The 22,753-nt window shown below is 36.9% G+C and overlaps 1 protein-coding gene across 5 annotated transcripts in view; it reads left to right on the top strand.

The window, feature by feature from the left end:
- The first annotated feature begins 239 nt into the window (after window positions 1-239).
- LOC149786668 (uncharacterized) overlaps window positions 240-22,753 on the top strand; it is a 79,852-nt gene continuing 57,338 nt past the window's right edge. For 2 of the 5 annotated variants that reach the window (XM_089977201.1, XM_089977202.1), the window contains exon 1: window positions 723-1,437. The gene's annotated coding sequence lies outside the window, so the exon portion shown is untranslated. The other 3 variants (XR_016425006.1, XR_016425007.1, XR_016425005.1) reach the window with 3 other exon arrangements.

The raw sequence follows: 22,753 nt of genomic DNA, 5'->3' as shown, positions 1-22,753 counted from the left end.
TGTGCATGAACAAAGATGTATAGAAAGTTGTGGCAAAACAAAGAGTGCACGATATTGACCTGAATCTGATTTACGACTTTTCTTAAAGTTATCTAAAACACATACGTGCTGAATGTACTGAGGATTTTGGATCCTAAATTCAAGGATGAAAGTAAAGATTCTGACGCTAACTGTATCGTCAATCTAGTGATATTCCAAATTAACTGGTGGATGTACTGATGCTAACTATCGTCGATATAGTGGGTATACTGATGCTAACTGTGTCGTCGATATAGTGGGTATTCCTGGTGATATGATGGATCTACTGATGTTAACTGTATCGTCGATATAGTGCAGGGGTGCATAACCCCCGGCCCGCGATCGTTTTCTGTCCAGCCCTCAAGGCAAATTAAAACAACACAGATATATGGCCCATGAACAGTAATTATATTTTAAAAATTAGTGTTTGCGGCCCTCGTGTGGTCTTAGAAAATGCAATCTGGCCCATGGCCGGAAAAGGTTGTGCACCCCTGATTTAGTGGGTATTCCTACTGAGACATGGTGGATGTACTGATGCTAACTATATCGTCGATATAGTGGGAATTCCTGAGATGTTTAATCGGAAGCATGTCGATATAACTGTCTGATTAAAAATCCATATTGCGTGTGATGTAAGTATGTGAGCGCGTCGGTGTAACCACTGTTCTCGTCAATGTATCCCCGTAGCTCTAAATGATCTGGGAAATTAAAGATGAATTTCAGAAAAGGAAGAAAAAATGGACACAAATTTCATGTGCAACAGTTTACCACCTTTTTCGTTTCCCTTAGATAGTACTCGATGTTCAGACTACATGAGTGGTTAGATAAAACAAATTTTGTAACCACTATAGGATTCTAGCTTAGAAAACAACACATTGAATATTGACCCTGGCATATGTTGAGATGGTTCAGATGACGAAACAACCGAAGACTGGGAGAAAAAGAAAACCACGTCTGTACATTAGCATTTGCCTTTATGTACACTCCCTCCTATCGACCCGCGGGAATGAGAATATTTTTAAATGCAGCATTTCAAGCTAACTGGTGAGTCATAGGTTGGGTTTATTCACGTTTCGATGGAGAGACGTAACACACCGTATACGACCACGGTCTAGCTGGTTTCGTGGAGAGCGGAGCATTGGATAGATTTAAATTCGTTCACGATAACTACGGGACGTAAAATTCACTATGTAGGATGTACACAGATGTGAACAGTATGTGATCTACTATAAAGAATTTTAAACACTTTATGAGGGTGTGGCGTATTTGCTTCCCATACGGATGTCTTGCGGATGTTGAGGCTGATTTAAATAGGAATATGTATAGTATATACTTATAATCGTGCCAAGATTAGTTGTTCATCCACAATTTAGAAGCATCTGGTGGATACAACATCGTCTTTTAAGCTGATGATATAAGGTAATTATTGCTTGTACATATACATGTCTTCACTTTCACATATATGATCATCTGTTGCTATTATGTTTACGCGCATCTATCTCCCTCTTCCTCCTCCTCTCTCTCTCTCTCTCTCTCTCACACACACACATACCCCCTCCCCCCTTATCAGCACTATCCATAAGGGTTTCCACCACCCACTAAAGTTAATTTCCATATGTGGATAGCATCTTCTTCATAATCTGTTACTTAAGTGTTCTGGTTTCTGTTGATCCGTTTATGCTATTTGTGTGCTGCAAATGTATATATCATCGAATTTTAGTTTGCTAACTAGGACGAGAAATTAAAACAATAATAACAAAATTTTAAAAAATTAGGGATGAGCGAGTTTAAACGAAAGTTTGAACGTAAAAATACATAAATGTTTCAATAAAATTGGGATGCCGCCGCGAGTTCAGAACTCACGCCCTCTTGATTGACAGCCGGAACATACAGACAGATGAGTGCTTATATATAAGACTGCTTTAAAAAATAAGGGCCGATTTGCAAATCTTGAAGTCATCTCTGCCCCAAGTATATGGCCTGTCTATCAAAGTCTTCACTCAACTCCATATTTTACTCAAAAACATTCTGACAAATAAAAAAACTGCATGTGTACATCTCTTGCAAGATTTACATTTGATTATGAGTATTAATCGAAGTATTTAGTACAGGTTTGAAACGCGGAGGTCAAATGTATCAGTTGAAGGATCTTTTTTTGTTCGTATTAACAAGCATATTCTTCATCACACATTAAATAAAATACACTACAGTAAAACCCCATAAATGTGAAGAACTGCATAACTCGATTTGGTTTTAAAACTTCGAGGTCTTGGTTGTTTTAGCCTGTTCTCGATGTATCATACCAGTAAAGGCTTTACTCATGACCACTCTATTAAAAAATGTTTTATTAAAAATAACACAATATTTCTAATAATAAACGTTACTCGAAATCTGGCCTTCTGTCATAAAAACTTCGAGGATGATTTCGAGTAACCAAATGTTGCAGCATACTCAAATATCTTGCTCGAAATCGACAAAATGCCGTCTTTTGATTGTTCTGAATACTTTTGAGGAAGATTCGGAATAGAATAGCTTTATGATGGAGGGAACGGAAATTATGCTTAAGATGTACAAATACAGCCTTTGGACTGGTTAGAGTATTTTCTAGTAAGATTTGTACCCCTGTAAAGTTTTATGATGGAGGCCATTGGCCCGTTATTTGAAAACCATTAATTTCCAGATTACCGTTTAGTCTGGTCAAATCTTTACATTATATTGTCGTTGATCATCAATTCTCGTGTCGTGCTTAAAAAGTGTTGTAAACAAGGGGAGAGTGATTTTGATGTTCTTGTTGTTATTATTTTACTAATAAATCTTCAAGTCTGAATTATTCGAATCGAGTCTGTCGTTATCAAAAGGCGAATAAAGTCAACGGTTTTAAAATTACGCGCATTATAAGATACTGATACTCGGGTGTATTTGAGACAAAGAGCCGATTGTTGTAATTTCTCTTCACGTCAGTTTTGCCATATAAAACAGAAGCAGGGCCGTGCGTTACTCATGTAATTGCTTATAAGATGAATCAAACTACAAACAACAACGACCCTAATATGCCGTGTCATCATGCGCCTGAAGATCAGGGGTCTATAATGTTTGTTCTACTGATTACTCCTAACAAACTACACAGACCCAGGTCTGCCGGCGACAGCAGATCTGGGTCTGTGCAGTGTGCAGTTGGACTCGTCTTAAAATCCAGCATTTATATCTGCTTTTTTATTTGATGGTTACTAGCTGCGTAATTAACTATTTCGTAGATTTATCTTTATGACAAAATCCACTTAACGCTTGTGTCTAATTAGCGTGTTTTTCTTGCTTGAATTTGTCACGTATATATATATATATATATATATATATATATATATGCACAGAGTTTAACTGCATGTCAAGACTACAACGTTTTAAAAACAAATATGGTTTGTAAAACGATACTATAATATGTACCATCTAGAAGAAATCTTATTCCAGGGACAACTTGACAACAAAGATGTTTTGTATTTTTATCTTAGTGGTTTTAATATAAATGCAACTTTAAGGACTACATCCATCTTAAGTGACTAAAGAAAGCTTGTTTTATATAAGCGTTCTATTCTGACACTCCCACTTGACATGTTATTCGTATTTACATTGTAGGCGTTAAGGAATGTGCATTGTATTTATACGGTTGCAGATGACGTGCCAAGATGCGCTTCATTAAACCGTCTTTAATCTTGCGGCTGTTTACCTTGATGATTAAACTAGATCTTCAGTCAAAGACCGTAAAGTGAACAGAACCATGTTGCAATTGACGCGCGTTACATGTGCCTTGTGAACGACAGTGTGCAATTCAAAGTCGTGAATAATATGGTGGGCCTATATCTAAATTTTAAAAATTCCATATGTTGCAGTAATTTTAGCACTTAGATTAGTCCAATTTTACCAAATTTTGGAAGATTTTTGTTTCAGTGATGCAATGAAAACCGAGGATTTGTTTATAATTGAAACTACTGATTAGAGAACATTATTTTTTCTTCCTTGGTGAAAATGTGACTGTTATTTTATGATGTGCTCTTTTACTCGTTAAATCCATCAATTGGTTATTTCATAAATGAAATTTTTTTCTAAAAGAAAATCATAATTTGTTCAAAAAATTTTTTGAAAAAAAGGAACCGAAGTAACTTAACTTACAGAGCGTCGCACTCGTAATCCAAAAATGGCCGGTTTGATACACGTACAGGCCAGCCTGGGACGGCTGCCTCCGTGTGCCCTTGGGTAAGACACTTTGGTCCCAATTTCTCGGTATGATATCCAATATTCTCTTTAAAAAAAACGTTAAACGTTTATCAAATAGCAACATTTCTATGGAAACGTGACTAATAGAACTTATGACTTAACGCATGGAAGATACAATCACTGTACGCCATGTGAGTTAGGAGTTTGCACAAGTCTAGCAGTGTAAAAACTCGGGTTAGGATTAAGGATTTTGAACTTTGGTGATTAGTTGTACTTAAAATGACTATTTTTCTGTCCATCAGTGGGAGAATTAAATAATTCAATTGAGAGAAAGGGAGGTGGAGAGTTTCCATCACTCTACTATGAAAGACAGACAAATAGCAAAACAAGTGAATGCTAGACTGCATGTGAGGCATCTGAAACTGACATTTGACCTAACGGGTAACGTAAATAAGGTGCCTCATTGCACAACAATTGGTACCATTGATTACTTGCACGATGGTGTCATATTTGCTTGAGGCATGTTGATTAATATCCGTGCGACTCTCCTTTTTTTTCTCGGACAATTAACGAGGTTTTGGCTCCGTAAGGTTAAGTGAACCATTCTAATTGGCGGGGAACACGTCCCGTCTATAATAGGTCCCGGATGTAAAACTTCCATTTTCACGTAATGACTTTCACTCGACCTTTGTTGTCCTCGTCTTTCACACTTCAGTTCAATAGTTAACTCTGAAGTTAACCATACTTTTCCTACGTACTTTTAGCACAGTTACAATAATTATAGTCATTATTTTTGGGGCTACGTGCTTTGATTTAAAGGATACCTTCTTTTATGCCATGTTCACAAGTAAGCCTTTACAATTACAAATCAAAAGTGTTATCTCAATGAGACCCTCATTTTTTTTAGTATAGTATAATCCAAGAGACGTGTACTATGGTTGAACCTGTTTATTTCTGTGAGCTTGTTGTTTGCTAACTCCGGACCATAAAATGAGTTTCATTTTAATCTCGAGACTATAATTTGTAACTTTTGATAGGTCTCTTTCTCTTTTGATTTTTTAAGGGTTGATTGATAATATATCAAAAAAATTATTTAGGTTGAAATGTTTCTTCTTAAAAGTGCAATGCAATGAATAGAAAGTTACCCTCTAATTGGTCGACCGAAATGAAGTTACTACTGATAAGATCAATTTCTTTCGACCAATGAAAGGGCATTATTTCTTTAATCGCTTGCACTTGCGTATTAAGCGGGCGCGATCATGGCCCATCTTTGCTAGCCAAGGTTCCGATATGTTAGGAACAGTGTTTAAATTTGAACAACTTAATTTTGAATGGACACGGTGGCTTGCCGCCGCATACAATGGAACTCACAGACCAGAAGCACAGAAATATCTGCTCGATCCGCCAAGTTAATATATCGGAACCTTGGCTTGCGAAGATGGATCATGAACATCTCCAGCGGTAACGTTGGAAAACGGGCTGGAATTCAAAAAGTTGAGACAGTGGGTCAAATTTAATGCAGGTTTGAAAAGTCGAATCTCTTTGCTCAGTGGTAAAAGACCGTCCGTACTATTGATACGGAAGAATGGGAACCAGTCAAAATAGAGCACATAGGTTTGTCTGGCCACGACTGGTTGATAATGTACGTACACTTTTACACTTTCAGTGAAAAAAATCTTTTGAGAGTTCATCCTATACTATTTTGAGAGTTTATCTAGATAATATTGTATTGATAGAATTTCATTGCTTTTACGGTCTTGAGTCTGGACAACTCATTACTAACATTAGCAATTGACTTTTTGGTGCGAAATTGGAGCCGCATATTTCAAACTTATGTAAATCCAGAAATTGTCGCGACTCATATGGTTTTCTCTTAACAGAATCTGTCATCAAGGTTATGTTTCCAACGATAAACAGAGATTCGATAATGACATTGAAAAAATGTAACGTTATTGAATTGTTAATATTGTGGTATTTGCATATGATATCTATGGGAGTTAAATTAGTACCGCGAGTCCGAAAGTTATTACATTACGCGAAAATGAACCTAGCTTGCAGGAGGAAATAAGGGTCATCCCGTGTGCTGTTACATAGAGAACACATATAAATCTTGTAAGGCTCTGTCGTAATCCATATTTCAAAACGTTAAAAATGATCGGTTCAAAGTCCTGTTCTAAAAGTGTCTGCGACCTTCTGCTTAATTTATAGGATACGTTTAAGAAATTAGGAGAAAATAATTCAATCAGCAGTACACAATCTTATATGACTTGAAGTACTTGTGTGTCATCAACAACTCCAAACATTATCTATAATTTACTTATTCTGGTTTTATGATATATTATTATTATTATTATTATTATTACATTTATAAATGGCTAAATTGTAAAAGTAACCAGCAAGAAGCGTGTGACAGGATTGGCCACATATACGGACGGATGTTACCACTAAACACAGCATACAGTAATGACCTTATAAAGAAGTCGCATAGAACCCATCTCTCTCTCTCTCTCTCTCTCTGTTCCGGTGGCCATATGGCTAGAGCGTCCACCTCGGATGTGGGAGATCGTGGGTTCTAACCCCGGCCGAGTCATACCAAAGACATACAGATAGTACTAACAGCTACCCCGCTAGACACTCGGCATGGTGTCAGGTTAATGTGACGGGGTGGGACATCATGTTAGATGTATACGGCACGATACGCCAGTGCTAGATATCACTAAATAGTGCCACACTGCAGAGATCGCAGCAATATGACTGAAAAAAGTGTTAAAGCTACGTTAAAATTCCAAATCACAAACACCCATCCCCCACCCCATCCACCCACCCCCGACTCGCGCGCGCTTGTAGTAGACCGTGTTATCAAGAATACTGTTGTAGAAATGTTGGAGATGCTAGAAAAACCGACAAAGACAATACAGTGGAGATCTTTTAAGGCAATCTATGTTGTGACGTAGCATCCACTTGAGCGACAAACCACTATAAAACGAACTATTACTCACATATGGTTCAGGGACCTCGAGTGGCCGAGTGGTCTAAAGCGCTCTCCGTTACGGATCACTGCCATCTCACCTCTTTTGCGTGGGTTCGAGTCTCGGATTCAGCCAATGTAATGTGGGTATGTGAGAAAGCTTACCAGTAGCTTCTCGTGAGTCGGTGGTTCTTTCCAGGGTTTTCCCGGGTTCTTCCTCCACCATTAATACTGGCCGCCATGTATAGACTATCGTGTGCTGAAAAATGGCGTTAAACCTCCAAAAACAACAACAACAACATATGGTTCATGATAATGCATGCTATTTCAATTATTATTTATGTGTGTGTCTAAATGTATACCTGCTTATAAGGACCACTTTTAGATGGTTCTCTAAGTGGTTACTGTGGAAAGGTTGTCTACTTATATATGCGATTAAGTATCGAAATGTATTATAAATGAGACACGAATGTTGTACTTTCCTTTCATACACAGGTGGTTGTTGTATGGAGGTGGGCAGTATAGCTGGGTTGAATAGCATATTAAAATACAGTACTAATTCTGAACAATATAGATGAAAATGAGTCCCAGTAACTATAATCCTTTTTTTCAAAGGAGAAGTTTGTTGGAATAACATATGCCACGACACGACACGATATGACAGTGTCAGATACGACTTGATTATTCTTTTTATTCTCTCACTTACACATACGTACACGCGCACACACACACACATACATACACACATACAAGCATCCTGCACTTCCGCAAACCAGCCTTTTAAAACATATGTATCGCAGTCGAAACACATACTTAAACAAATTCTTCGAAGGACATCAACATAAGTTAACCTGGTAAAATGTCTTTTCTTCAACGTCGTGTTTTTCTTTGAGTGTGTGTTTGTGCGATTTAGATATTTAACGTAGATTTAACATTTTTAATCATATCGCAACGATGTTTGCAATGTTGCAGTTTATAATGATGTCTACCTCTGGGGCATCATGCTGCAGACACCCAGTCGCATTATCCTGACAACAGGACTACCAGTCCTAACACTAACCCTTTAATGTTGTGTACCAAGCGAGACAGCTGTTAGTACCATTGGTATGACTCAGCCGGGGTTCGAACCCCGCAACCTCCTACATTCGAAGCGGATGCTCTAACCTTTTCTGACACCGGAGCGATTGTGTTTTCCCCTGAAGTAGGCCTACAGCTTACACTTTAATAATATGTTCCGTGAAGTTTGTTCAAGATTGTGTTGTAGAAATTGAAGGCGTTGGTAAGAAGGCATTGCACTACATACATACATACATACATACATACATACATATACACGTACACACGTACGTACTTACGTGCGTGAATATATAGACATACATTTGCTCAACTTCAATGATTGTAAATCGGCTGACTTGTCGTTATGGTAAATGATACAAGAATTTAAATCTCTGTTTTGATGGATCGTGTCTTTGTTTCCTATATGTAAATGTATACTTTACATATTTGGGGTTTCTTAGATGATTAATTATTGAGAAACGCATTGCTCAACGTAGCACGTAATGCTGTAATGCTGTGTCGCATTGTTGTTCTGGGGAGAAAAATCAATGGATTCGTCATCACTCATGCAGAATACACTCAAACATGAACTATTTTATATTCATACATAGGTACACGCTAGGACAGTCAAACGGATATAGTATCGCTTAAATCTATTGAAGATCTGTGTTATAAGCAGGTGATCTTGGTTTATCGTAGAAGAAAGGACTTCAACGCCGAATATTGTACACAGACTATCCATGATAGACACCGCAGACATGTAGCATGATGTCCCACCCAGTCACATTATCCTGACATCAGGCCTACCAGTCCTAACACTAACCTCTTAATGCTGAGCGCCAAGCGAGGCAGTTGTTAGTATCATTTTTATAAGTCTTTGGTATGACTCGGCCGGGGATCGAACCCACGACATCCCGCAATGGCGGACGCTGTAACCACTAGGCCACCGGAACGGTCTATCCATGATAGAAGACCTGTCGATCTGTGACATAACTGAATATCCAGCACTGTATCATCTTCCATTCCGTTATGTGCAACATTTCGCAAATTAAAGTAATGTATGGTAATTTTCTTCCGCGCCGAAAGTTATCAAGACATTCTCTTGCTCAAATTCAGACTGAAATCGCACAAAATTCTGACATTCATTGAGCGTTCGACAACATAATGATTAGACACCAGGCCCGCCATCATATTTTACTCGACTCCAGAGCATGCTTTGAAATTATTCTGACCAATTAAAAGGCAGTATGTGCAGGTCTAGAGTGTTTTCTTTCCTTGCCCGACATGTAACAAGTTGTTTCTTGAAGGACTCAAAGTACTTATTATACGGAAAAATGGGGACCAGTTTAGAAATATCGGAAGATAAAACAGAGTATATATATATATATATATATATATATATATATATATATATATATATATATATATATATCTGGAGGGACATGACTGGTTGATAATGAAAAGCAAAAGTTTAATAATGAATGAATATTTGTAGAGCTTATTATATTTAAAAGTAAAATAATAGTGACAATGTTTGATTGATGGAATTTCAGTCCTTCTACAAACTTGACTTTAGGATATTGACAACTGAAATTAGTTCCTTTGGTTTCAAACACATGTCCATTTGTTTAAAACTTGCATCGGGATATATGGGTTTTCTCTGCACAAAAGCTTGCATCAAGGATGGGACTATACTGTGAAATACAGGTTTTACCATGGGCATTTAGGAATTAAAAGTTATGAAAACTTTTAATATCATGGTGTTTCCATGGGTTTCCTGTGAAATTTGTGTCATGAGCCATGAAGTACTGAGTAAATTTTTATGACGGACGGACTAAAGTTGAGTCCAAGTCTTTAAAAGAACAGTTGACTGAAAGTGCGGTTGACCCCTTTAGTTGCAACCTGTGTATACTATAAATTTAGCCAGCATAGTTCTGTCTGTCTGTCTGTCCTCTCTCTCTCTCTCCCTCCCTGAGACCAAACTGAATTTTAGACAGTTTGTATGTGTCCCATGATGTGACTGTGTTCTGGTTATTGTGACCTTATTTTAAAGGGCGGTACATTGCATTACATGTGAGTTAAATGCATTAATTTGTATGTAAGACATCTGCAGTATAGTCTGATCGAACTGGACCATATTCGATATGCAGATGTAATGAAGAGGAGGGGTGGGAAACTCATAATTTGTTAAGGTAGCGCTTAGTCTTCGGCTAAGACAGTGGTTAAGGATGTACCATCTCAGCTTGAAGCCAAACCCTATAAAGGTAAAACTCTATAACCACTCACATGTACATGTTTTCAATCTCATCTGAGAATGGAGGAACCAAAATAAGTCAAACGATTTGCACAGCCAAGCCATATAAAGACCACCAGTACCACGGCATCTCTAATTGGTGACACGGAATATTCACCGATATAAAGGTACACACTAACTATGCATGCAACGTTCCATAGTAGAGTTATGCTGCGGACGGCGAAGTTAAGAGAATGGATAGTTTTAGGTCATATCACTTCTAAATTGTGATTTGAAACACTTGAAGCTAGATCCATCCAGGGTCTCGTCACTATATAATTGCACTCCAAATTCAGTTCTATTTTTAGTAAAGTTATACTGCGAAAACCATATTAAGGAAGACTGCAATCATGGGACATCACTCTACGACTGCGCATACGTTAGTAACCATAGCATGCTCTCTGGCGGCCAGGTGGCAAGGGTAAAGGTTACGGAATAATCGAGAATCTGCACTCTGCTAAAACAAAAAGGCTTATCCATCGCACTAGAAAGGAAAGACCCCTGGTATTAAAGTAAAATGTGAATTGTGTTACTTTATTTCTTACACAAAACATGTTTATTCTTATTAAATTTCTTTTATATGTAGCACTTTTATGCAAAGCGTATAGTTTACAAACGGTAAAATCCACATTAGGAAATATAATTAGGTGGTCCGCCCAGGTCCCGCTTACACTGTTAGCAATGTTCAAGTTTGGTAACGCTGCTCTACCCGAGTGCGTGACATGGGATCCAAGAGTGTGCTCTTGACCTCGTTTGAATTTCTAAGCGGCTGGCAAACACTCGTGGAACCAAAATATTGGTCCTATTAGAATGAAGTGATTGTTGGAACAATTTTCTCAGTTTATATATGTTTGTCTGACAGTCTTTTCTCTCTCTCTCTCTCTCTTGACTACATAGTTTCAAGAACAAGAGCGCGGTTAAAGTGTGTATCTTGTATTGTTTTTTTTAGTGACCACAAAGCATGGGTTTTTTACCTGGAGTTTTCCATTATGATAATTTCTGCTCAATATCGCGTTAAACTATTATCTACTCCTCAGCAACACTACAAGTTCTGTGCTTTGCCCAATTACACAAGCGACGAGTTCACTTAAGCTTGAGCTAAATATGCATCTTGTTTCATTCCAACAATCTAACCTCAAGATTCGGTGGATGGTTGGTTGATTTGTTTTTGACGGCACTTTCAACATATTACTGGCTATCTAGCTTCAAGAGTCGAGCAATGGTTGGATTGGCTATCTAGCCTCACGAGTCGAGCGATGGTTGGATTGGTTATCTAGCCTCACGAGGCGAGCGATGGTTGGATGGCTATCTAGCCTCACGAGTCGAGCGATGGTTGGATGGCTATCTAGCCTCACGAGTTGAGCGATGGTTGGATTGGCTATCTAACTTAAGTAGTCGGGGCACAGTTGGTTGATTGTTTTTTGACGGCACTTGCAGCACATTATTGGCTGTATCATGCAGAGGAAATTAGAGTTAAGTTGGATTGAGTTCGCACTGCTAATTTTATTGATATGACCTCAGAGATGTTATGTGTATGGAGACTGTTTTACTCCGAATGACCTCTGACTTTCAGAGCTCTTCAACGCGTAAAAAGCAGCATTACAAGTGATGTGTCAATAGATCTTTTCATACACTTGTGTTACCTTACAATATTTACTGTTTCAGACGACTGCACTACCAATGTACACATTGTACAATTCAGTTCTATTTTCACAATTTTTTTTAAAATTACAAAATGTAAAGTGTATTTGTAAACTTTGAACATTGATGATCACTATTGTTTGAATAAATGACCGCTATGTTGTGTATACATGAATGCTGTCTTGTGCAGACATGACCGCTATGTTGTGCATACATGACCACTATGGTGGGTAGCCATGGCAGCTATTTTGGGTAGACATGATCGCTATGTTGTGTAGACATGACTGCTGTGTTGTGTAGACATGACTGCTATGGTGTGAAGACATGTCTGCTATGTTGTGAAGATATTTATTCATATGGTCTACTGTACAACTTACGGGCGTTATTTAAAAACAATTTTGAAAACGTTTGGACTTTGTCAGTTTTGAGTGCTGTTGGAAGCAATCAAACATAAATTGTTTGTTCGTGTGACTGCATATTACATATTTGTACCGTACATGTTATTATTATCATATAGCAATACAGGTACTACTACACGCAGTTAGAAATAATTAATTTAACTAGTTACCCATTTGAAGTAATGTGGCCAAGATACGTGGTGCAGTGACAAAAGTGTAAGCATGAACATTACGATTCATCATAACACTTCGGTGACATTTTAGAAAACAACAAAATGTTGTTTGTTCATGTGGTCATTTATTGAATATTTTGATTTATTAGCTATTTACCATACAGTAATATAAGTCCTATCAACCGTTATAAATTATTAGTATGTATGAATTTTGTTAGTCAGAGCTGTTAGATATTTTGACGTGATGTCAGATGAGAACGCATTGTCTATCTTCAATTTAAAATTCGCATACAGAGCGTGGTGTCGCCATGCAGTAACAGATTACTAGCCGGCCTATCAAATTTAAACCTACACATCGAGCCATACATGCTTGAATCGATAGGAAGGTGATTTATCTAATCATATATTGCGACTACACTATGTCTTTAATCCGCCGACAGTCGAGACGAAACTACAGCGTTGATGAACTTTAATTTGGTACTCACCATTTGCATTGCTAAACACGTGTCGACACAGATCTCGCAGCTTAAATGCTCATAACATCAACAGTCCAAAAGTCATGTGATAACAGCAAAAATTATCTTTCCTTTGATGTCCAAAACATTCAAAAATGTGAAACGAAAGTAACGTATTGTTTGTATATAAAAAAAACACAAAAAACAAACAAGTGACGCATAATTCTGAACATACTTATTATGAGAACAACGACCATAAATATGTCGCTGTTTCAGCAACCGATAGAAAACTCATTGATCAAAGCACATGGGAACACGTTAGTCATCTCAACAACAACAAAACACATCTTTCATATTCTGTTTGACCACGTGCTGATAAAGAGAAACGATGCACACATACAACATCGTCGATATTCAACATGATTGATGTAATACTGGAGAAAATACACTTTATCCAGAAAACATCCGTATGTTATAGATTTAGTCTCGCTGTTAGGGCAGTAATAACAAATTATGTATAGCGTATACCGACTAAACTGTACTTGTGCAGTCGTTTGTTATCGTGACCCTTTTGTACAGACCCCCCAGCAGTGAAGTTTGGAGAGGTTTCAGTGGCGCATCTAACTTGCTGTATGTCCCCCCATGTGAAGAAGAAACATTGTTCTCGTACAATAACATAAAACAAATTAATAATTTAAATAATAAAAAAATATCCATGTTGCCGTATCGCATGAGCTTTGGATGAAATATCTAATTCTGAAGGAGAAATGTTCCGTATATAAATATAAGAGCCATTAGAAACAAAGGTAGGCCTCTGTGTGTGTGTGTGTGTGTGATTTGGATTTTTAACGTAGCGTTAACAAATCGCTACGATGTCTACAGTGTGGCAGTGTATAGTGATGTCTAGTACTGGGGCATCATGCTACAGACATGTAGAATCATGTCCCACCCAGCCACATTATCCTGACACCCTAAAATATATTATTACATAATGATATACCATTTCAGGTACAACACGTTGCCATTTAATCTTGACAATCAGACACTTTATACAGACACAGTATATGCACACTCCTAAAAAGAAATAATTTCATTCACCGTGCTATAATTGTCGCTTTCTTTCTGTCGAGTACCACCGTCACAGAATGACATTAATTGTTTTGTCTGTATGGTCTTTGTGAACATTTATTTTGTTCCTACGACAAATGACTTATAGTTTAAAAACGCGGTTTATATGCTTCTCCGCACCGAAATATTGTCGTATCCAAAGCTAGATGTATATGGGGGTTTGAAGGATTAGTCAGGAGAATCTACATACAGGAAGAAAAGAAAAAGTAAAGGCAGACAATATTTCGGCAAGCTATACCGTATAGGAACAGAATTCTTCATCTGAGACGTAAAGTAAAATGACCCATAGTCTAAATATTTAAACTAAATATTCAAGAAATTAAAGTGGCAGACAAGATGCAACAACTGTCTGCTTCTCGTTCAAACCCCCCCCCCCCCACCACTTTGCAAGCAAGAACTCATGAGTATTACTCAATGTCCGATCAAACTTCATAGCGTTAAGTTGTAGACTCAGTTTCTACCCTCCCCTTTCTGAATGTGTTGAATTCACCCTGTAGAGGTCCAGATTAGACTCGATTTGACTCAACTATGCTTTATTCAGATAGAGTTAAGCCGATAAATCAGCTCTTCACCCGTGATGATATTGTTTTTCGGATGAGGGGCTGATATCACATATTTATTAAAAGCTGCAATTATCTGTATGCAAATTTGGCTGCACACATCGGTGTACATGTTATACACTTACCGGTATTTCTCGTATCTGTGCAATACCGTCGGCGGAAGGGTTCTTTGGTGACATGTAGATTATATTTTCTGAGCAAATCATGTGTTTGGTGACTTGTAAATCCTACTGGAATAGCACAACCATCTGTCATGTGGCCATTTTGAATTTCGCGCTTGATATGGCTGTTACCAATTACCGTTATGTGTCTAAAGTGTAATCGGGTTTGTTCTGGAATCATTTGCATGCAGAAAAATTGCACATTTTAATGAACAGGTGACATCATACCCACAACATCGTCCATCAGTATCAATACAGATTTGTGGGGTTGATTTATTGGACTAAGATAGAGTGGGAGCCGCCACAGTTCAGTTAGTAAAGCGTCTGACTAGTAATCGCAATGACTAGCATACCTTCCCGGGCCAGCCCGAATCGTCTGCTCCAGGATGTCCATGTAACAGATACTTAGCTCCCATGTCCTAGGCATGATATAATCTCTGTTGTGTTAAACAATATGCTTAAAACCACCCAAAAGTATAGAGATAGTGGATGAGCTGCATCCGTTTGCTTCCATATAGATACAAATATGGTGCTTATAAAAACTAGATGAAGGGAGACAGTGATATTTTTTAATTCTCATTTGATCCACTGTACGGAAAGGAACGATATTGTTTTCGCTGATTCGATTTGCTACGAACACAATTACTAGCATCTTACGGAATTATCAACAACTTATGATACATTGAGATATTTGCCCTATTGGATTCAAGATTTTGCTCTTGTTTTATCATATATGTGTGAGATAGCGTTGCGGGCTTTTTTATACGAGGAGTAACAATTCGGTCAATATTCACTCCTGTGTCAGTGCCCATAGTATTAGTCATAATAAGATAGAATATTAAGTTGTTGCATGCCTCAGAGTTCAATGCCCTTATCATTTCAACATATATAGGCCATTCGTCACAAATTAAGTGCAATTGACTTAATGCGGGATTCGTGCAGCAAATATAAATATTGTTTACATCCTCCTCAATATGGCTCTCGTTGATGTTTCTATTGTGATGTGGTTTTAACACCATTTTTCAATACATGACAGGCTAGTACATCTAGCGGAGGAAAAACCCAGGAAGAATCACCGACCCACGGTAAGCTACTGGGAAGCTTTTTCACATACCCATGATGGCCGAGCCTGAGACACTAATCCACGCTCACAGGTGATATGTCAGTGATCTGTAAAGAACAGCACCTTAGACAACTCGGGTCCCCGGGGCCCTACCTGGCTTTCATTGTTCAAACATTACCACACGAACGCTTTTATATGTGCTCTCATTGCAACGAATACTGATTCAATTACACACACACACACACACACACACACATATATATATATATATATATATATATATATATATATATGGTAGGTAAATATATAAATATATACCTGCAACGGTGAATAACTTGATCATCAATTTTTTGCATGAAATGCAAGTATACCACCCATAAATGAAAACTGAATCATTCGATGAAGATAAAGAAATAAGTCGGATTGGGAAGCTAGTGTTAAATATAGATGAAATGCAATAATTTCAGTCACTGACACCTAAGGATAACCCATGTTCGTTTCTCCGTCAGTTGTAGACTCTACTTTTGTACTTGTTATATTCACCTGTAAGTTGCGTCCAACTCCAAATTGCAATCAGTCGAACAAGCAACATGGACCATGATCTGCTCGTACATTAAGCAATGTCATATAAGGGCCATAGATGCATGTAGTTGGACCCGGCGAATATAAACAACATGATCTGATGCGTCTTGGTGAGTTAGATTCTTCTGCCAAAACGGAACATAACCTTACATGAGGACAGAACAGAACCTTTATCAGAAACACATTTTTTTTTTACCGCCACGTTTCCCCGAACTCAGCGTAAAATGAAGTTGTTTAAACTGGATGCCAGAATGATCATGCCACGGCGGTAGTTGACTGTTATGTATTTGACAGTACAATAACAGAAATAAAGGTGCAAATGTTTTTATTTCTCTAATTGTGTTGGGAGCATAAAAAAGTCGTTAATTTAATAAGCTGCACCCTTCAATGCTTCCCACATACTATGTATGTTTAAATCACAGACAAAGTGTTGTCAAGCCCGAATGTCGTTATTTTTTGATCCATATACTTTATCGGCTAATTCTGATTTAAAGGATATATGCTAATTACACGAGCTCACTCAAACATTTTTGTGTGCTGTATTAAGATGAGCCTGAAGTGAAGTTACTTCAGAGGATTAATAATGAATCACCATCCTTGATGACTAAAACCCATGTGCTATTCCCTGTCATATTTTGTTTTATTGATCAGCCTGTCTCCCGACCGTTTTTTTTCCTTCCAGTTCTTTGCTGTAGGTTTGACGGAACAGCAATCATCCTGTCTTAGTCTCGTATCTAATATCGGGATCGACAGGAGTGAAAAGTGCTCACAGTCTGAATGACATCGGCTATTTCTACGAGACAAAAATATGCCCTGGATGTATATCGACGCAGTCATTTACAAAAAGATGATATATTTTGTTCGCCAGAAATTTCATCACAATAAAGAAACCGCAGTATATTCGGACTACATTGGGTATATTTAAGACTGGATTGATCGCAGGACTTACACAGAAGTTACGAATGAATAAAAAAAATGTTTATACATAACTGAGGTGGTCTGAGTGGCAGCTAACAGGAGCTATCGGCGTACATTCTGGGTATGATCTGCAAGACTCATCCCGATAGTGCAAATGGTGCAAATGAAGTGACCAAAGAGAAAGAGAAAAAAAAAAAAAATCATTACATGAATGGACAGCTAAAAAGTAAAGGCTGTATCTATGCTTAGAAACTTGTTTTAATTATGCAAGAAATAGTCTTATTATGAAAAAGTGCTCTGGATCTTCTGTAGAAGGTGATTGACGATAGCAGCAATTACGTTTATGAGTATTTCTTTCTTAATTATTTTTCTGAAAAATCCGTGTCTTTGTTCTTAAAGGTATATTTGTACTGTGAAGAGTTTCTAAATGATATAGTATTCAACTCCGGCAAAAAAAAAAAAAAAACAACTTTAAAATCCTTCGAAAGATCTATTTACGCTATCTACACTGCATATGTACAATTGCATAACGCGTTCAGTATTTTCATAACCTTATATTACCATTGTGCATGCTGTGATTGTACATTTAATATTTATATAATTGCGATGGTGTCATAAATGTGTCACAAGTTCTAAAGTATTTCACAAGAAATGGAATTTTAATTAAACGTAATTCCAGAAGCAGTAACAGCCTATATAATATGTGTTACTTAATATTTATTTGAATAAACGGCAGTAGATTAAAAATGTTCGATAAAAATATGTCATGGTAGCATAATGAATCTCACTCAATTGTCTAAAATCATTTTGCTAACATGCTATAGGAACCGCATTACTAGAAGAAGCTGTATGCTCGCTTACTTGATACCGCAAGGCCTGGCACTTATTTCGTGAGAAACCACAGCTCTGTCTGGATATCAAAATTTAATAATATCGTTCTTACAGGAAATGCTAAACAAGCTGTTTCAGCTAAAACCCACACGTGTTGCAGGCTTTGTGTTTTAAAGGTTGATGGCAGATTAGCAGTTTTAATCTTTTGAGGATTGGTCGTTGGGGGGTGGGGTGAGGGGGACACATGCGAGTACATTACAGATTGCGTGAGTAGGCATAATTCAATTTAGAACAAAGGTAGAGATACAGCTTTAGAGATAAATAATTCATATTATTCACGGAATAGAATGGAAAATGCGAAGGGAATGGAATTAACGGAACGTAAGTTGGTTTACGGACTAAACGAAAGCAACAACAATAATTTCACGATAAGCATTTATACTCAGTATTTAGGTTATTATTCTACAAGAATGTTTGCATGATATTTTCGCAGTCCCCTCGAGTCCTTATGTGCCTCTTGCTCTTTACATTTGGGACATTTTGTTTAGCTTAAATGTTGATACCGGTAGTTAGATATTTGAATATTAATTTAATAAGTGCTTGGGGTTTTAAAAGAAGAATAATCCAGTCAACAATGGCCATGCAACGTGGATACAAATAAATATATTCCGTATAACATTACGGAATATATTTATTTGTATCCACGTTGCATGCCATTGTTGATTGGATTATTCTTCTTAAAATGTAAAATGGACATTTTCTAAAATTTTCTAATTTGAAGAAGAGTAAACTAATTTAAGTTTTACTTGATTTATCACTTTATTAAATAAAAAAGCTTTGGTTTGGTTTGGTACTTTACGTACCAGCAACACACGTTTTTGTTTTTGTTTTTTTGTTTGTTTTTTTTTTTTTTTTTATAGTGCAAATGCAAATGGAGTAAAGTGCACTGCAACGGTAGTCAACCTGGACTGATCCGATGATAGGATTTGAATTCGCACCTCGCTAACCAATGAGCCGACGCTGCTCATTTTATTAATACAAACCCAGCCCCCACCCCGCACCAGGGTACGTGTGCTGTTGTGTGAATGTCACTGCAAACAAGAACATTGTACTGCGTGTCTATGGAGATAGTTTTCCAGTTATCAATATCAAGATGGCACATTATTAGATTTATGTTTTTGGCTTAAAAACCTATATGAAATAATTACTATAGATTTTATCATTTACAGTCTTCTGAATAGAAACTGTGTTAAGTCTTCATCACCTGGAGCTAATCATCTGGCAAATGTCTGTCTATCCAACCAACACCATCTATACCTCACCATCGCTTATCGCCAACGAATCGCCAATCCCACCGTCATGCCGCCAACTACGCAACTACACCAAGTGCATACCGTGCCATTGTCCCTTGAGAGTGGAACATATTGTTGTCGAGTAATTCGACTTCCAGTTTGTGAGACATAAATCTTTTCATGCCAACTCAGTCAAGGAAGCTTACGATGATGTTTCAGCAAAGAAAAACCTTGTACTTTTTGAGGGAATGAGCATTATATAAATTATTTTGACCTTTATTTCCGGATGCTATGTTTCTACCTTCAATGTTTTATATACCTTTGACAGGATTTCAACGTCTTTTGATATATAGCTGCTATGATCATTTGAGTACAGCAGACACTCGCACAGGGACGAATTCCAAATATGTACTGGTAATGAGAAAAATCTATGATCGATAGTGAGTGCGATGTTAAGGCCGACACACATGTATTTTGTACATAGTGATGTACAATTCTTTGCGTAAATATTCTATTTAGTTGCTATACTTTTTGTAAATTTTAAATATGTACAACTGCAATGTACAATAATAACTCGACCAAAACCTTCAAGTAAATAATGCGGAACAAGGTACATATGTATAACATATACTTTTGACTAAATGCCACTTTTGAAATACATGCCGACATTAACAAGCACTGTGTCGTTTTAACAGTATCGAATAACGTTGATTCTGATAACGTGCTAGCTATGAAATATTTGTCTTTTGTATTTTCCTCTTTTATAAGAAAAAATGTGCAAACTGACTTTCAGAAAATGTCTTTCGTGTTGAGATGCAGTTTGAATACAGCTTCTATCATTATTATTGTTGTATATGTTAAAGAAATATTTCATATATTTTTAAAATGTGGAAAATGTGTAATTCTCTTCGTATATATTCTGACCTAAATCTAAATGATTATGTAATGAACCCCTCTGTCTGAAAGATGGCAGCCATTGAGACATATACGATGGTTAACTGATTAGCGGAATTTCGTATGGATTGGGAGTCATTGTGAAGTCCAAGCTGTTTACTCTGGTACAGTAATGTCCGTCTTTTGGAAATACTTGGTTTAAATTAAACTTGTCTATATTATGAAATCATGCCGGTAAAATATGTAGCACCTTTACATGGCCCATGTATTTCGATAATTAACTCATTTGCATGTCAGGTTCAGAGTGTTGGCAATCTCTCATTTTCTACCCACGTACATTCTGTATTATGTACAAAAAGTGTTAAGATCGGGGTTTAGCTTGAACTTTGCAATTGTTCATTTAAAAATTATTTTAGCAACGTGTTTTGACAGGGTACAATATGTACATGGCAATCAAATTTAAAAATAAATTCCACAGAAAGTATTGTGAATAAACAGAATTTGTATGAATTGTGCAGTTATGCACAAATCCTTGTAATTCCGGACCATTTTTGTCAGAACATTTTCATCCATCTTACGTGAAAACATAACGGCAGTTAATCTCAAACATTCAGTTAATACCTGGAATCAAAATAACAGTACAGTCTGCTGGAGGTTCAATTCACTTGTAAAATGTATATAATTTTGTTACTTGGTATATATATATATATATATATATATATATATATATATATATATATATATATATATATATATATGTGTGTGTGTGTGTGTGTGTGTGTGTAATCACCTAACAATATTATTGAGACAATAGTAAGACTTTTAATGTAGATTGTACATGGTTTGGTTGAAACCCTCCAATCTGAGTTCTGACAAGACGGATTCTTGGATTAATGGCAAATGAACATTTGTACCTTTTAATTTCTTTTTCGTCTTCTTAGATTAGCTCATTGTAATTTATCAGCACATTTAAGCGTTACCGTCACATATTTCTCGATTTAATAGGAGTTTGAAAACAGTAAATTATTCGAAATTGCGATATTTTTATAATCTTTTGAAAACCAAAACATAGCATGATATTAGTGACAGTTGCAAGCATGGTCACCCGCACACAGGGGCAAGCCACTTCCTCCCCCATTTCGCCTCTAAACATGTTTATACCTATATCAGTAAAACTTCATGTTGCCCTCCCCCCCCCCCAATAATTCTGCGGACGCCTCTGGTTACCAGTCTCATTTTTTAAAGTTTGTATTCATTCATGTAAGTCACAGACTTAACTGGTGTACAATATATTGTTTCCCTTTGGAGAGACATGTTTAGATTGAGTTACTAATAAGTGACTGTTTTGTTTTTAAACAGTGTTTTACAAGAAATCGTTTAATATAGATTTCCATTTTACATAGATCACTAAAAAATAGATCTTGTTATGTATGCATAGTTGTCACAAAACAGCGATTCTTCTGTAGTTAGTGATTCATTGCATAAGAGTAGTTTTAAATGTTTTTCTGCCGTATGAACGAACGATTAAACGCAATCCACTCCTTGTACAAGAACTTCATACCCATGCTAATGCAAGCATCAAAGCTAAATCCTACATCACTAAAAGAATTACCCTATTGTTCATTGATACATCTGATATATTTTATAGAGCGTTATAATGATTACTGCATTCCAGAATGATTTCCATTCAACAGGGACGTAGCCGCAATAGTATAATAATGTACGATGTCCTCTCTTCAGTATTTCACAAGTATTTTAATCACATCATTTTTAGATGCATTTAATTCATAGCATGGTACCAACGTCACTGGGTAACATAATATACAGATCACGTGCATGAATATGCAGGGTGAATACTAGTATTTTAAGTTTATGCCAGGTGAATTCTTATATTCTAAACAGACATATTGGTGAACTGTTTGCTAAAGCATTATTTAAATTATAGATTATATAAATCGAGTGCGCTGGTGCATGGAGTTAGGTTGTCTGGTTCTTGACTGATTCAGTGCTCCCGGGTTCAAAATTGATTATACTGAATATCTATTTCTGCAATACCTGTATTTCATCTCCAACCAACAGATTTACAGTCTTCAGAAATAATATTAATAAGAGA

The sequence above is a fragment of the Sinohyriopsis cumingii genome, chromosome 12 (genome assembly GCF_028554795.1).
Source record: "Sinohyriopsis cumingii isolate HCF-2022 chromosome 12, ASM2855479v2, whole genome shotgun sequence".
Taxonomy (NCBI): Eukaryota; Metazoa; Mollusca; class Bivalvia; order Unionida; family Unionidae; genus Sinohyriopsis; species Sinohyriopsis cumingii.
This window is presented reverse-complemented; position numbering and strand designations above follow the sequence as displayed.